This window comes from Hypanus sabinus, chromosome 1, assembly GCF_030144855.1.
Source record: "Hypanus sabinus isolate sHypSab1 chromosome 1, sHypSab1.hap1, whole genome shotgun sequence".
Taxonomy (NCBI): Eukaryota; Metazoa; Chordata; class Chondrichthyes; order Myliobatiformes; family Dasyatidae; genus Hypanus; species Hypanus sabinus.
The window spans coordinates 126,901,373-126,917,426 of NC_082706.1; positions in this window are offsets into that span (position 1 = coordinate 126,901,373).

The window sequence follows — 16,054 nt, forward strand, 5'->3', positions numbered from 1 at the left end:
TGTGTGTGTGTGTGTGTGTGTGTGTGTTGCTTTGGATTCCCAGCATCTGCAGAATTTCTTGTGTATAGATTCTACACAATGACAGTACTGTTGAGAAGCATCAGAACAACTGAGTATAGCTTAGCCAGCTTTAGAGGTGAGAATAGGAGTTGAGGCAGAAATGAAATTATGGCTCAGGCATGAAGAGAAACAACTTAAGTAGCTTAATAGGGTTTGAGTGTTAATGCTACTTTGAAACCTGGCACTCAAATGAGATGTTGGAGTGGTAATTGAAGTATATGTTACAAAGAGATATCTAGTGAAAATAGGCCTTGAAATCATAATTATACATGTAAATAACTTAGTTTCTGTGACTAACTTGCAAGAGTATATTGCAGTTATACGATTAAGAGTGCATTCGAAAAAATGATCCAGTGGGGACTGTGGAAGAAACAGCACAAGGTTCTATTGGATTGAGTCAAAAAGTGATATTTTCTCTGGTCCAGTGGTTATGATGCCAACAACAGAAGCTCCTTTGAGAAGACCAGAGATTTGCAAAACCTGTAGATACTCTAAGTCTGTAAATAATATGAATAAATACAACACTCTTCCTTTGTAATATAGAGGGAAGGTAGAAAACTGGCCAAAAATATATAATGTATTTGAATGATATATACTGTATATATGCAAAAATGCAGACTGTAGATAGCAAGTTGAATAAGTCAGATGCATACATGCTTACAGCCTTCCACATCTCCTGTTTTAACACATATTCTGAATTGCTGGGGTTTGAGAGATGTTATCAGAGTATCCTGGAAGAGTAACTACAGTGCATTTCATGATACATACTGCATCAAAATTACATCTTGTTAAGTCGCATCATTTCAGTTCTAATTGGATCTGTAGAAATGGATAGTTTCTGTAGATCTGTAGATATGAAGTGGGTGCAGAAGAGGTTTGCCAGGATGCTACCTGGATTAGCTCTAAGGAAAGTTTCCACAAACTTGGCTTGTTTTCTGTGGAGTGTCAGAGGCTGAGGGGAGACCTACTAGGTGCATACAAAATTATGACAGTCTTTCTAGGTTAGAAAGTTGGAGCCTTTTCCTCAGGGTGGATATATCAAATGCTAAAGAACATAGCTTTAAGGTGATAGGGGCATTTTAAAGGAGATATGAGGGGTTTGTTTTTTTTTTCTTACACACATGGAGTGATAGGTACTCAGAACATACTGCTGAGGTGGGGCGGGAAACAGATATGATCGTGGTGTTTAGGAGGCATACTTGTAGTGAATGGAGGGATATGTATTCTGTGTAGGCAGCTGTCAGTCTTCCACACTTAGGCTCCTTCCAGTCTCCACTCAGCTAACAGAAGTCCACCTGCCAGTCGTTTCCAACATCATCACCTGGAGCCTATTTAAACCCAGGTCTCACTCACAATCTGTTTTTCCTCAACCATTTGCTCCTCGTCTTCAGCTGCCTTGTTGTGTTAAGCATCTTTTCTCATGTTTGGTGGCTCATTATTTTGTAGTTTGTTATGAAAGTTACTGCTGACTGCTAAATAATCTCTGCTGCTTTGTGTTTGGGTCAAGCTTCCTCTGCATTTACTGACAGGATAAGGGAACCAGCATTTGACACAGCGGAATTTACTTGCCGGAAGGAAGTCGTCTGTCGATATGAGTACAGGAGCCAGAAGCAGCAGGAAGTCATTGACCATCTACTTGCCACTCTTGACCAACTCTGTCTTGATACAACAACCCCATGCCAGTCAGCCTCCTCCCTCACAGCCTGGATTCTGGTCCCTGAATTCTTTGACCAATCTCCAACCTGATGCCGCAACTTCCAGTACCTGCGTGCCTTAAGCTTTAAGCTCTAGCTTATACTGTATGATATGGATCGAGCCAAGATCGCATTTGTCACTCCTCCTTCGACTGGGCAAGCTCTGACCTAACTGGAATGCGAAAACCACCATTTTCAATAAATGAGGAATTCACCAATAAGATGTGCTGGGTATTTCAACATCCAGGAAAAGGAAGGGGAAGCCGAGGATCGGACATTTTACCTGTGTCAAGGCTCATGTTTGATGCTGGATTACACTGTGGAGTTCAGCCCTCTGGTGGTAGAGCGAGGCTGAAATTTGGAAGTGCTGCTGGCCTATTGTCATCACGGCCTCTTGGAGTGCTACCTATGCTGGAGATGCTCACTGATCTCGACAGCCACATGAGTCTGGAGCTCCAAATTGAGAAGCGTCTTATGGAATGTCTCTCCAAGTCATCAGCCAGAACCCCAGTTCGGTTCAGAAACATTTCAGGCTGCAGGACCCTCGTTAATGCCTCCAGAATCCACAGAGTTAGTGAGAGCTCCCTTAATCCCCCTCCCCAGGAGTTTTGGTGCAAAGCAACTGGTGTGTCTACTGTGCAGCCACCTGTGTTGCCGACTGCATTCTGGGAAATGGCACTGCAAGGTAAGGGCCTTCTGTCTGGTAAGGTCTGCCCCACCGGCCCCTCAATCCAGTACTGTAACCAGTTTCACTGCTTGTTCTCCTCCAGTTTGTGAATAAAGCTATTGTTCATTGTTAAATCTTTCCACTGGTGTGCCTTGGTCAAGCCACAAGACCATAAGACATAGAAGCAGAATTAGGCCCTTCAACCCATTGAGTCTGTTCTGTCATTTCATCATTGCTGATCCATTTCTCTTAACTTGATTCTCCTGCCATCTCCCTGTAAACTTTCATGCCTTGACCAAGCAACATCCACCTTAAATACACCCAATGACTTGCCCTCTAATGCTGCCTGTGGCAATGAATTCCACAGATTCACCACCCTCTGGCTAAAGAAATTCCTCCACATCTCTGTTCTAAATGGATTTCTCTCTGCTTGGAGGTTGTGTCCTCTGGGTCTAGACTCTCCCACTATAGAAAAACATTCTCTCCACATACACTCTATCTAGGCCTTACAACATTTAATAGGATTCAATAAGACCCCTCCTCTACTCCATCCTTCTAAATTCCAGTGAAGACAGGCTTAGAGCCATCAAAGGCTCAACATGTGATAAACATTTCATTCCTGGAATTATTCTCATGGACCTCCTCTGAACCCTCTCCATTGTCAGCAAACCCTTTCTTTGATAAGGAGCCCAAAACTGCACACAATACTCTAAGTGAGGCCTCACCAGTGCCTTACAAAGCCTCGGCATCACATCCTTGCTTTTATTTTCTAGTCTTCTTGAAATGAATAGTAACATTGCATTTGCCTTCTGTGGGAAACTACATATACCTGTCTGGACACGCCCCTCTGCTGACTGCTCTTGTGGCTCCTCCCACAGACACCTGTATAAAGGCCATTGGGGCACTGCTCCTCCCTCAGTCTTCAAGATGTCGTGCTATCTTTTGCTGTTAATAAAAGCCTATCGTTCACCTCCCGTCTCCGAGAGTTATTGATGGTGCATCACCTTCCACAGCACAGACTCAATTGTAAGTTAACCTTTAGGGAATCCTGCATGAAGTCTCCCAAGTCCCTTTGCACCTCAGATTTTTGAATTTTCTCCTCATTAAGAAAATAGTCTGTACTTTAATTCCTTCTGCCAAAGTGCACAATCAAACACTTCTATGAACTATTCCATCTGACCTCTTCTTTGCCCATTCTCCAAATCCTTCTGCAGCCTTCCTGCTTTCTCACACTACCTGGCCCTCCAGCTATCTTTGTGTTGTCTGCAAACTTGGCCGCAAAACCATCAATTTCATCATTCAAATCATTGACATACAAACTAAAAAGAAGCATTCCCAACACTGACCCCTGTGAAACACCCCTGGTCACCAACAGCCAGTCAGAAAAGGCTCCGTCTACTCCCACTATTTGCCTCCTACCTATCAGCCAATGCTCTATCCATGCTTGTATCTTTCCTGTAATACACTGGGCTCTTATCTTGCTATGCAGCCTCATGTGTGGCATCCTGTCAAAGGCTTTCAGAAAATCCAAGTACATCATGTCCACCAATTCTCCTTTGTCTATCCTGTTTGTTATTTCCTCAAGGAATTCCAACAGTTTTGTCAGGCATGAATTTCCCTTAAGGAAACCTTATTAACATTGGCCCATTTAATCATGTGAGTCCAGGTACCATGAAACCTCATTCTTAACAATTGACTCCAGCATCTTTCCAATCACTGAGGTCAGGCTAACTGGCCAATAATTTCCTTTCTTCTGTCTCCCTCCCTTGTTGGAGTGGAGTGACATTTGCAATTTTCCAGTCCTCCGGAACCATGCCAGACCCTATTGATTCTTGAAAGCTCATTACTAATGCCTCCACAATCTCTTCTGCTACCTCTTTCAGAATAGCGGGGTGTAGTCCATCTGGTCCAGATGACTTATCTACCCTCAGACCTCTTAGCTTCCGAAACATCTTCTCCCTAGTATAGCAACTGCACTCTCTTCTGCCCCTTGACACTCAAACTTCCAACATACTGCTGGTGTCTTCTACGGGGAAAACTGATGCAAAACACTTTTTCAATTCATCCATTATTTCCTTGTCCCCTATTACTAACTCTCCAGTATAATGTTCCAGTAGTCCAATATCCACTTCCACCTCTCTTTTAAATTTTATGTATCTGAAGAAACTTTTGATATTTTCTTTAATACCATTGGCTAGCTTACTTTCATATTCCTTCTTTTTGACATTTTTAGTTGTCTTCTGTTGGTTTTATAAAGCTTCCCAATCCTCTAACCTCATTAATTTTGCTCTATTAAATGCCTTCTCTTTTACTTTTATGTTGGCCTTGACTTCCCTTGTCAGCCACGGTTGCATTATCCTGCCATTATAATACTTCTTTGGGATGTATCTATGCAGCACCTCCCAAATTGCTTTGAGAATCTCGCTATTGCTGCATTGCTGTCAGCCCTGCTAGTGCCCACTTCCAGTCAACTTTGCCCATCTCTTCTTTCATGCCTCTGTAATTCCCTTTATTCCACTATAACACAGATACATCTGACTTTAGCTTCTCCCCCTCAAATTGCAGGATGAACTCTCTCATAATATGATCACTGTCTCCTAAGGGTTCCTTTACCTTAAAAACCTATTCAGATCTGTTTTGTTACACAACACCAGTTTAGCTGATCCCCTAGTGTGCTTAATCACAAGCTGCTCTAAAAAGCCTTCTTGCAGGTATTCTACAAATTCCCTCTCTTGATCTTCTCAATCTACCTGCCCATGACTATCATAATTCAGACTACTGTTCTGAGGCACAGTACTGTAGATAACTCCCATCTGGATCTTTTTACCCTTGCAGTTTCTTAACTCTACCCACAAGGATTCTACATGTTCCAATCCCATGTCACCTCTTTCTAAGAATTTGATTTCATTTTTACCATCAGAGCAACATTATCCCCTCTGCCTATCTGCCTGATACAAGCTCAGAACTATAATGTTTCCTCAACCATAACTCAGTGAAGCTCACAATGTCATATGTGCCACTCTCTAAATGCACTATACAAATTCATCTTATTCCACATACTGTGTGCACTCAGATATAAAACTTCTGTGGAATTTGTCCTATCCTCTGACTGTCCTTCCTCACAGTGTCACTACGTACTGCCTCTGCTTATGCCAACTGTCCCATCCTCAGCCCTGTCATCTTGGTTCCCATCCCTCTTCTACGTTTCCTGAAGTTTAGTTTAACTTGGCATCATAATTGGCAAAGACATCATGAGCTGAAGCGTCTATTCCTACATTGAGCTTTCCTATGGTTGCCTCGAGTCGCTTTATCCCACATGCCATGTCCTGTCCACGCTAAGATATGTGATCACGTCTATAGCAGAAGTCAGAATTGAATTGGCCTCAATGTTTCAGGGAAAGGGAAAGGAAATTATTTGGTATTCCATCCCTGAACCAACATTGGATCAGGGAAAAAAATCATGAGCTGGATTGTGCTGGAACTTGGCAGCACCCTCTCCTCCTGCACACTTCCACTCACCCATATGTGGGGTGCATGAATGTCATCAATGATATCAACAGAGGAAGGGTTAAGGGGAGGGGGGAGGGCTGATAATATACTCTAATATTCTATTCATTCTATGTAATTATCTTAAAAATTGAATAAAAAATGATATCAACAGAAGATATCAATAAACTCGATGATTTTAAGAGAATTTAAAGGTCTCTGACTTTTAGAGGCAGTTAAAGAAGCATTGAAATTTAAAGGATTAAAAACAGTGTATTGCTTCAGGCTAATTAAAAAATTTAGAAATATAAGAAATGTAAAAATAATTTTTTGGACGCCTTTCCCTTCATCTTCTAATGAACAGGTCTAAAATCCCATGGAAATCAGTGGGATGCTGGATCATTATGCCAGGTGTGTCTTAGGACATGCTTTGCAGAATCTAAAAATGGAGAATAGTGACAGGTAGAATGTCACTATAACCAGTAGGATTTGTCTCCCTAAGTGACAGCACATGTGCAGGCAATCACGGCTGTTCTGCCCCTGGCCTCAATTCTTTATCTGCCATCTATTAATTTGCTGATAATACAACCATTGTCGGTAGAATCTCAGATGGAGACGAGGGGGTGAACAGGAGTGAGATGCTCCAGCTAATGAGTGGTGTCGCAACAACAATTTTGCACTCAATGTCAGTAAGACCAAAGAGCTGATTGTGGACTTCAGAAAGGGTAAAGCGAGGGAACACAAACCAATCCTCATAGAGGGATCAGAAGTGGAGAGAGTGAGCAGCTTCAAGTTCCTGGGTGTTAATATCTCTGAGGATGTATCCTGGTGTGAACATATTGATGCAGTTATAAAGAGGCAAGACAGTGGCTATACTTCAACAGGAGTTTGAGGAGATTTGGTTTGTCAACTAAAATATTCAAACTTCTACAGATGTACCGTGGAGAGCATTCTGACTGGATGCAACACTGTCTCGTATTGGTGGGGGGGGGGGGGGGGGCACTACTGCACAGGATCGAAGAAAACTGCAGCGAGTAGTAAAATTAGTCAGCTCCATCATGGGCCCTAGCCTCATTAATATCAAAGATATCTTCAAGGAGCGGTGCCTCAGAAAGGCAGCGTCCAACATTAAAGACCTCCACCACCCAGGACATGCCCCCTCTTCATTGTTACCATCAGGTAGGAGGTACAGAAGCCTGAGGGCACACACTCAGCGATTCAGGAACAGCTTCTTCCCCTTTGCCATCTGATTTCTAAATGGGCATTGAACCCAGACACTACCTCACTACTTTTAAAAAAAAATCTGTTTTTGCACTACTTATTTTAATTAAATTATTAAATATACATATTTACTGTAATCCAGTTTTTTCTATATTTATCATATATTGTATTGCACTACAGCTGCAAAGTTAACAAATTTCATAACATATGCCAGTGATGTTTAAGCCTGATTCTGCATACCAAAATTTCCAGTTGAACTCATTGACTATCAGCAAAACCAGCCTCAAGGGGGAGCCTTTTCCATCTTTCAATTAGATCATGATGCATCCATGCCTCAGTTCTACTTGTTTTATGTCATCCTTGATCCCACCGACAATAAAATCTAAGACTTCCGCTTACTTTGTGCCTAGCAACTGCTAACAAACTAAAAATCTGTCAGTCTCACCTTGACTCATTGATTCCATGGCTTTGTGTGGGAAAAGTTCCCAAGTTCCTTTTTAAATGCTGTTTTCTGAATTTAAGGTTGTATCCCTTGTCCTGAATCCTCCCTCCAGAGAAACTAGTTGGTCTACCCAACAACTTCCTTTCTTGATCTAAAATCCACGATTACATTATCCTTCACCATTCTAAACTTTTTTTTTACCTTGCTGAATTATGTATCTAGTTCTCAGAATAATCCTTTCAGACCTAGCATTTTCTAATTCAGTTTTTTAATTTTTTTCTTTGCTAATGTTAAATATCTCTCTCCTGTGGTTTTGAGCCCAAAACTAACAAAAAGGTTGCTCTACAACAGTTTTGTAGAACTGTTCAGCTTTTTTAAAATTATCCCACCCCTATAAGATAGGACAATATCGCTTTAGCCTAATTTTTGCACGTATGCTAGTGATTTGTTTACTAGATAGAAAAAAATTATTTGCTTATTCATAATTAACATTTGTCACTTAGAAGACATTCTGATACATCATTCTTGGCTTCAAGTACATGACCTGGCGATTCCACAGATTGAAAATTTAATCTGAAGTGTCTACATTCCTAAACTGGTGACAACCAATTAGCAGTTACAACTATCCTTTTATAACTCCAGTTTCTGATGTTACTGATAAAAAGCTGAAGTGCCAGTCTAGACGTCTGGGCCTCCCCGGGAGGGAATGGTCCACTTCAGCCAACCTTGCACTATAGTATGGGAATGGCCTTACAGAGCACGAGTCACAGTAACCCCGTAGGAGGAAGTGTCTCAGGGGCTGGCACTTCCCTATCTACTCTGAGAGTAATCCCTCTGCCAATGGGGCGGGGAAGGAGTGTTGCTGTTAGCAGTGTGATGAGCACAGATCCATCCAATCAGTGGGGTACGGTAAGGGTGAGCAGGAGCAGTACCCTGGGATGACTGTGTCAACACTGAATGGTGCACTCCTTGGATGCTAAACAGAACGTAGTGAATATGCGGTGCCTGGCTTCCCACTGGATGGTATGGCTGCTGCTATCTGGGGTACGTGATATCATACATGCACCGCCTTAATAGCCTGAATGAGCACCCTGCCCATGAGAGTCGACATAGTAAGATGTGTCTCCCAGAGGCTGAAAGGTTCTGGATGATAGCCTTTCTCCATTATGGTAGGGCCAGGCTGTCTCGGGGACGGTACACACATTCTCTGTGACGGAGACGCTGGCCAATGAGGCAGCCACAGCGCTCAAGCATACAGAAGGTGCACTGACCGGAATATCGCTACTCAGATGGTGGCCTCGCAAAATCAGATGGCCTTGGACTACCTGTGCTGGGATTGGGCAGGAGTGTTGCACTTCCATCCCCGACGAGTCTGGGAACATTACTCACCTGGCTGATCACATCCAGGAGTCAGTAAATAAGATCAGGAAAGTAGAGAGCCGTCTCCATGACTACTATACCTTGGGGGGAGGGGGGAGAAGCTGGTGGTCTTTTGGGGGCATTTAGAGGCTGTAGTAGCTGGTGTGCTGATAATGCTGGGTATTAGAGTGTTATGCTTTGTGTCTAGTATAGTGGGGCATCTGCAAAGGTTATGTTAGCATGCGGGCGAGAGTCATGGTGTTATGGCTTTCGAGAGGTGGACTGTTACAGCAAATGTCTAACTTACCCGCTCATCGGAAGTGGCGATTAGCTTGCCTAAGGAGCATTGCAGCCCCTCCCACTAGTTTCTACTTAACTGAAGTTCAAATCTGATGTGCGGAGACCATGTGGCCTCTATTTGCTCTCTGGGTCGCTGCTGGCATCCAGCGCTGTGGAAACAGTGAACAGTTGAGGTGAGCTGCGGTAAAGAGGGACTGTGCGCACACTTTAGATAAGTTTTTGCCACTTTGTATGTTTGGTGTCTATTTGTCCTGCCACTTGGGCTGCTCAGTTTAGAGACACTTGCAACTGAGTGTAACTTGAATGGTTTCTTAAATGTTTGGTGTCTGCTGTGTCCTGTAAATAGTTAATTTATTGACTGGTAGTGAGAATCTTCTGTACCTACTCACCGAATCTGCAAACCTGATTTCACGTATTTCAGTTTAAAGTGGCTGTCCCCTTATTTTGAAGATATGTCCCCTCTTTCAGATCTCTCCCACTGGTGAGCACATCTGCATACCTCTCCTGTCATGCCCTCTTAGGAACTTAGTGTTTCAATAGAATCACTTACACCCTGGCTTCTTCTTCACAACCAATTATATGATTAATATCAATTACTTCGGCTTTTATTTTTGCTAATAATCACTTCAAACTTTTCAGATGGCTTCTGAAAGTCCAGATAGACCAGATTCCAGGCAAAAGGCCTCACCTGAAATGCTGACTATTCACCTCCCCCCACAGATGCTACCTGACCTGTTGAGTTCTTCCAACAGTTTTATTTCTTGTCCAAACTCTAGCATCTGTTTCTTGTGTGTTCAGATGATATCGTTGAAAACACTGTTCAGGGAGGTATCTGAATGAGGAAGTACCTCAATGTAGGATACTCTGTCTTTTGAATGCGGTGTTAAATATGGCGCTTACTACTGAAATGCACATAAAGATCCTTCAATATTCAAAGAAATAGGTGAAATTTTCTTATTATCTTAGATTCTTCCCACAACCAATCTCAGTGCGTTACTGTTATTCGTGGAAATTCTCCGTGAATAAATAGGTTGCTGTGTTTTATTGCATTATGGCAGTGAATATGTGTTAAACTACCCTTAATGCTCCACTAAGATTTATAAATGTTTGTCTAGCTTTTTTTTAAACATGCACAAGTCTTCCCCTTTACACCATCAGTGACCTTTTCGAAAATTTTAACTGGATTAGTCAGACATGAGCTGCCCTTTACAGCTGAATATTCCTTGCTGAATATTTTTAATCATTTCGTACTTGTCACCTGTCATGTCATTGCCAGCAGGCTCCCATAAACCTCCTCACAACATCTGGAATTTACCCATTAAAATCACTATTTCCAAACTGTGGACATTTTTGACAAGCACAAAGGGAATTTTCTCACCTCTTTCTTTTATTACACCGGGATTGAAACTGCCAGGTGGCGGAGATTTGTTGATCTTATCCCCCATCATTTCCTCCATTACTATTTTTAAACCTATATTGAGTTCTGTAGGATTAATTTTAGCGTCACTTGTGCTACTGGGTATTTTGCTCTCTTCTGCTGCTGTGTGATACAAATGAGCAATTGTGCCATTTTCTCATTGTCAGTTTATCTGGTCATTATCACACGCTGATTCAGGTGAGCTTAGTGTATGAAATAACTGCTGGGTTTCCAGATCATCATAATGATTATTCTTTTTAAAAAAAACCCTAAATGTGGCTGGAAAACATTTTGGATATCCCAAATTCATGTAAGGTGTTTTTTATTTATATTCCTATTGGATTTGCCTGAAAGAAACTAAATTCCATTCTATTTTTCTAAGCATACTTCTGAAGAAACTTGATTATTTGCTTTGCATTCACATTCCTTTTCTTGCTGAACTTATTATGTCCTCATTTGGAAATATATCTGCAGCCATGGGAACTTCCATCCTGTGAGCCTAGGCTGGATAATGAATCCTAAAGGCAGAGTCACTACTACACCAGAGTGGTGAGTCACATAATCATTGACAGCATTGTGCTGTTTTGACAAAGGATGTTACATTGCACAAAAAAACAAATGTACTTTTTGCACTCCAACTCACTTATTCAGATTAATGTCACTTTGAGAGATCATGAGTGATAGTAACCCATCAGTTCTGTCTCAATAATATAAAGGAAAGTGGGCTTACACAATGTATTTAGATATTCTAGAGTAGTTCCAACAGTGATCAACAGGATCTGGAGAAATCTAAATAAAATAATTCTGGGATTAAGGAAACTGAGTCACAGTATTATTTATGTAAACGATTTGAACTAACTGTACAAGGCTTGATTAGTAAGCTTGTGTATGACACAAAGTTAAGAGGTGTTGTTAATAGTGAAGAAGGTTATCACGTATTACAGAGGGATTGTGATCAGTTAGGGAAGTGAGATAAAGAGGGCAAATTGATTTCAACATGAAGTGATGCATTTTGGAAAGTCAAACCAATGTAGGATTTATACTATGAAGGCCCCCTGAAGGTTAACTTGCCAGTTGAGTCAGTAGTGAGGAAGGCAAATGCTGCGTTAGCATTCATTTCAAGAGGTCTAGAATACAAGAGCAGGGATATGATGCTGAGGCTTTATAAGGCACTGGTGAGACCTCACCTTGAATATTGTGAACAGTTTTGGGCCCCTCATGTTAGAAAAGATCTGCTGGGTACAGAGGAGGTTCACAAGGATGACTGCTGGAATGAAAGGGTTATATGAGGAACACTTGATGCTCTGGATCTATACTCACTGGAATTCAGAAGATGAGGGGAGAACTCATTGAAACCTCTCGAATGTTGAAAGGCCTAGACAGAGTAGATGTGGAAAGGATGTTTCCCATAGTGGGAGAATCTAGGACAAGAGGGCACAGCCTCAGGATAGAGGGGCACCCTTTCAAAACAAAGATGCAGAGAAATTTCTTTCGCCAAAGGGTGGTGAACTTGTGGAATTTGTCACCACATGCAGTTGTGGAGGCCAGGTTGTTGGGTGTACTTAAGGCAGAGATTGATAGGTTCTTGATTGGACATGGCATCAAAGGTTATGGCAAGAAGTCCAGGAATTGAGGTCGAGGAGGAGAAAAAAAAAGGATCAGCCATGATTGAATGGCAGAGCAAACTTGATGGGTCAGATGGCCTAATTCTGCTCCTTTGACTTATGGTCTTATGGTAGCTTAGTATGGAGAGCAATGGACCAGAGGAACAAGTGAATGATTTGCTGAAAGCAGCAGCACAAATATATGGGGTGATGATAATGGCATTTAGCATGCTGGCTTTATCAGCATTGTGTATAGGATTTGGGTTTGTTGCAGTTAGATAAGTCATTGGTAAGGCTGCACAGAGTACTGTGTCAATGTTGGTGGAACTTGTAGGAAAGATGCGATTGACTGGAAAGAGTACAGAGAAGATGCTGTCAGGATTAGAGGGCCTATGTTAAAGGGAGAGGTTGGCCAGGTTAGATCCTTATTCCTTGGAAGGTAGGAGAATGAGGGGCAATGTCAATGAAGTGTTTAAAATGATGAGAGCATAGATAAAGTGTTTGGTTTCAGTCTTTTCCTCAGGCTAGAAGAAACCAAACCCAGGGGCAAAGGTTTATGGTGAGAGGGGAAATATTTAAGAGGGATCTGAGGAGCAACTTATTCTCACAGAGTATGGTGAGTGTATAGAATGAACAGCAGAGGTGGTGGTGCGACAGGTATAATAGTATCACTTTAGGAGCACTGGATAGGTACATGCAGGACAGATATGGGCTGAGTGCGGGAAATTTGGACTGGCTGGGTGGGCACAGTAATCAGCATGGACTGGGTGTTCCAAAGGGCTTGTATCCATCTTGTCTTGCTATATGATACTGTAACATTGGCGGGTGGGTTTGTTCTCTTTAAAGAAGGTAGAGAATTTGGCATTAGCATCAAGGATCTAGATAGACAGAGAAGATGTTCCTATGGACCAACAGGAAAAGATCAAAATATGGGGCAAATGATTAAAGAGGATATGAGGCAAACATAGATTTTGCCCTCACAAAATTAATAAAATCTGTATTTTATTGTTCATGAGTGAGGGGACATGATGGAAAAAGTATCAATCAATATCTGCAAAAGAACTAGGATATACATTGGGTAATATTTTACAGAAACAGTGAGTCAATGGGAGTGCTCTGCTAGGAACCAGCACAGAGTTAATGGGCTGACTGACCATCATACTTATTTCACAGTCTCTGATGAAAACCAGGTGTACTGTAATTAAGTAAACTAGCAGCATTTGGAAATCTAATGACTGAAATTAGGCCATAATCAGGGAGAAAGGAGTGTTAAAGGGGAACAGCTAACCATGCCAGTAACATTTCTAGGATTCCATGATGCAGCAGAGGTGGGTTGTGTAATTCACCAATGAATTTTCAAAAAATATATCAGTTAAATCAGTGCAACCATCTCTGTGCTTTATAATGTTATAGAAGGTGTTAATGTTGCAAAGCTTTGAATTAAATAGTACCATAGTAATCTTTAAAACCTAAAGACAAAGCATGATGAAAGGTGCATGGTATTATTTCAGTAATGTTGTAGGGTCCCAGCATTGACCTCCTGACCCACAAATTAGAGTGGAAAGCAAGTCATCCTCAATTCCGAGAGATGAGCTCAGAGAAAAAAGAATCACTACTTACTTTCACAGATTTCAATGTGTTTAGTTACTATACTGTTAGTTTTATATAAGTGCTGAACAATGATAAATATTCTCTCTTTACTCTAGATTACTGCTGTATGGAACTGAAAATAATCTTTTTCAAGTTGATTCATAATAATGAGACAAGTGAGGTTTAGTGCTCAGGAGTTTCAAGTGTATATTAAATGCTGCTTCTTTAATTCTAAAAGTAAAACAACATGCAGACAACCCTCAGAAAATCTACTGTAATACGAGTGATCTGTTTGTATCTAGGATTCCTGATGTCCTGATTATAAGGCCAAGTGACAGAAGCAGCTGTACTCTCACATTTGGTGTCACTTTCATTGCCCTTGTCAGCAATTACAACAACGATGCTCTCTTTGACATGCTGAACTCACCAAGAAGACTTGGTTTTCTTCATTGTAAGTACCTGCATTATATTCAGAAAATCACACTGCAATTCAGATTTTTACCTTATTGATTTAACTACTGTTTTGAGTGACAAAATTGTTGTTAATAGGCAGTATTTTTCCAATATTATTGTAAATAAACCTTGATAGACAGCCATTTGTAGCTTTTAAAGTATCAACTACTTTAAACCACCTGCGTATTTATTCAAATATTAGTTATGATTTTACTAAAACACTAAAGTTGGTGTTGCAGGATTTAAATTCTCTGAGATCATAGTGCTCCAATTTATTACATAAACTTTTGATATTCCATTATTTTGTATCTCTGTTTTAACACTGAATTTTCTTCTGAACACTGATATATATCACAGAAATTGATACATAATTTTTTTGCAATTGGATTATGTTCAGAAGTTATTTCTCCCAGCAGTTTTCTTCTTTACCAAATAAATAAGTGTTTCTCAGGAGCAGAACCCAGCTGAGAGTTTTATCGAGTCTGTTCTTATTCCACTCTTTTTATCTGGGTGAGTGAAGTTGGATACTAATGCTTACAGAGTCCTGCGTTCACTTGTAGAGGCATATTCCAAGAAGTTGGATCACGTCCATTTTTGAATTAAAATAGTGAGCACTTCATGCTAATGTAATACCCAACCTACTATCCAGAAAATATGAAGTCAATAGTCAAAACTCCGTTTTAGAAAAGAGTTAATGTAGTTTACATTCAGAAACGAGCTAAAGCAGATTCTAAGCAATTCCCACTAGGACCTCAACTAATGTTGTGCATCTCCCAACATTTTAGTGTGTTGTGATGGGAAAATGGAGTCAGAGTTTGAAATCACATTTTGCATGGGTGGTCAACCCAGCAATAGGGTGGCTTTGGTGGAGGAGGCTGCCTCTCAGGGTCAGGGAGAGAACTCCCATAATTACATAGAGGGACATGCCAGCACTCACTCATGAGGTAAGTGCCAGGAAGAAGGTCCTGAGCAGCTTCAGGGTCAAGATGCCTGTTAGACCCACTGTAATAGGAACTTGTCCTTACACAATGCTGATACAATTTTCATCATTTCACACAATATGTCAAGATGATCTGCACACCACTATCTATATGTGTAGAGAACAGATCTTCTCAGGGTATGATTTAACATGGAGTTCTGAATTCTTTAAATTGGACCAGCACAGCAAGATGGAAGTAGGTTTGAAAAATCACCTGGGCCCTTCTTGTGGATTATTGACATAGTCTTATTGAGGATTGCTTTGTGAAAAGGTTCACTTTATTGGCATTGGCAAGTCCTGCAATGTAGAAATTTAATGAAAATCCATTCAGAAACTTTATGTTCTTTAGGGACAAGGGCTGCTTCCTTTGCACCTCTGGGAGGTGAGGCTGTGGTAACGTGCCTGGTAATGATTGGCACGTGCCTGTCTCTCCATCTCCTGCTATGCTTCTCCCTTCACCTCATGACCTTCCAGCTCCAGGTCTCCTTGCTGGTCTTCTTGCTGTCTGTGGTTTGCTAGAGCAAGTGGCATGCAGCACACAATGAAGAAGTCGTCGCACCTACCCACAGGGGTCTGTGCTTTTATCCCTGCATTGTTGTTGGTAATGACATATAATCTTGAGAAGCAAATGGTGATTCCCATTGCTATCCTGGTACTTGTCACCCCTATACTCTTATCATAGTTGGAGAACACACTAATATGAGGAGCCAGAGGAGCAGATGGTTGTCCCTGTTTCACCCATCCCCACCCATTCCTCTGAACTGTTGATGAAAATGTTTGAC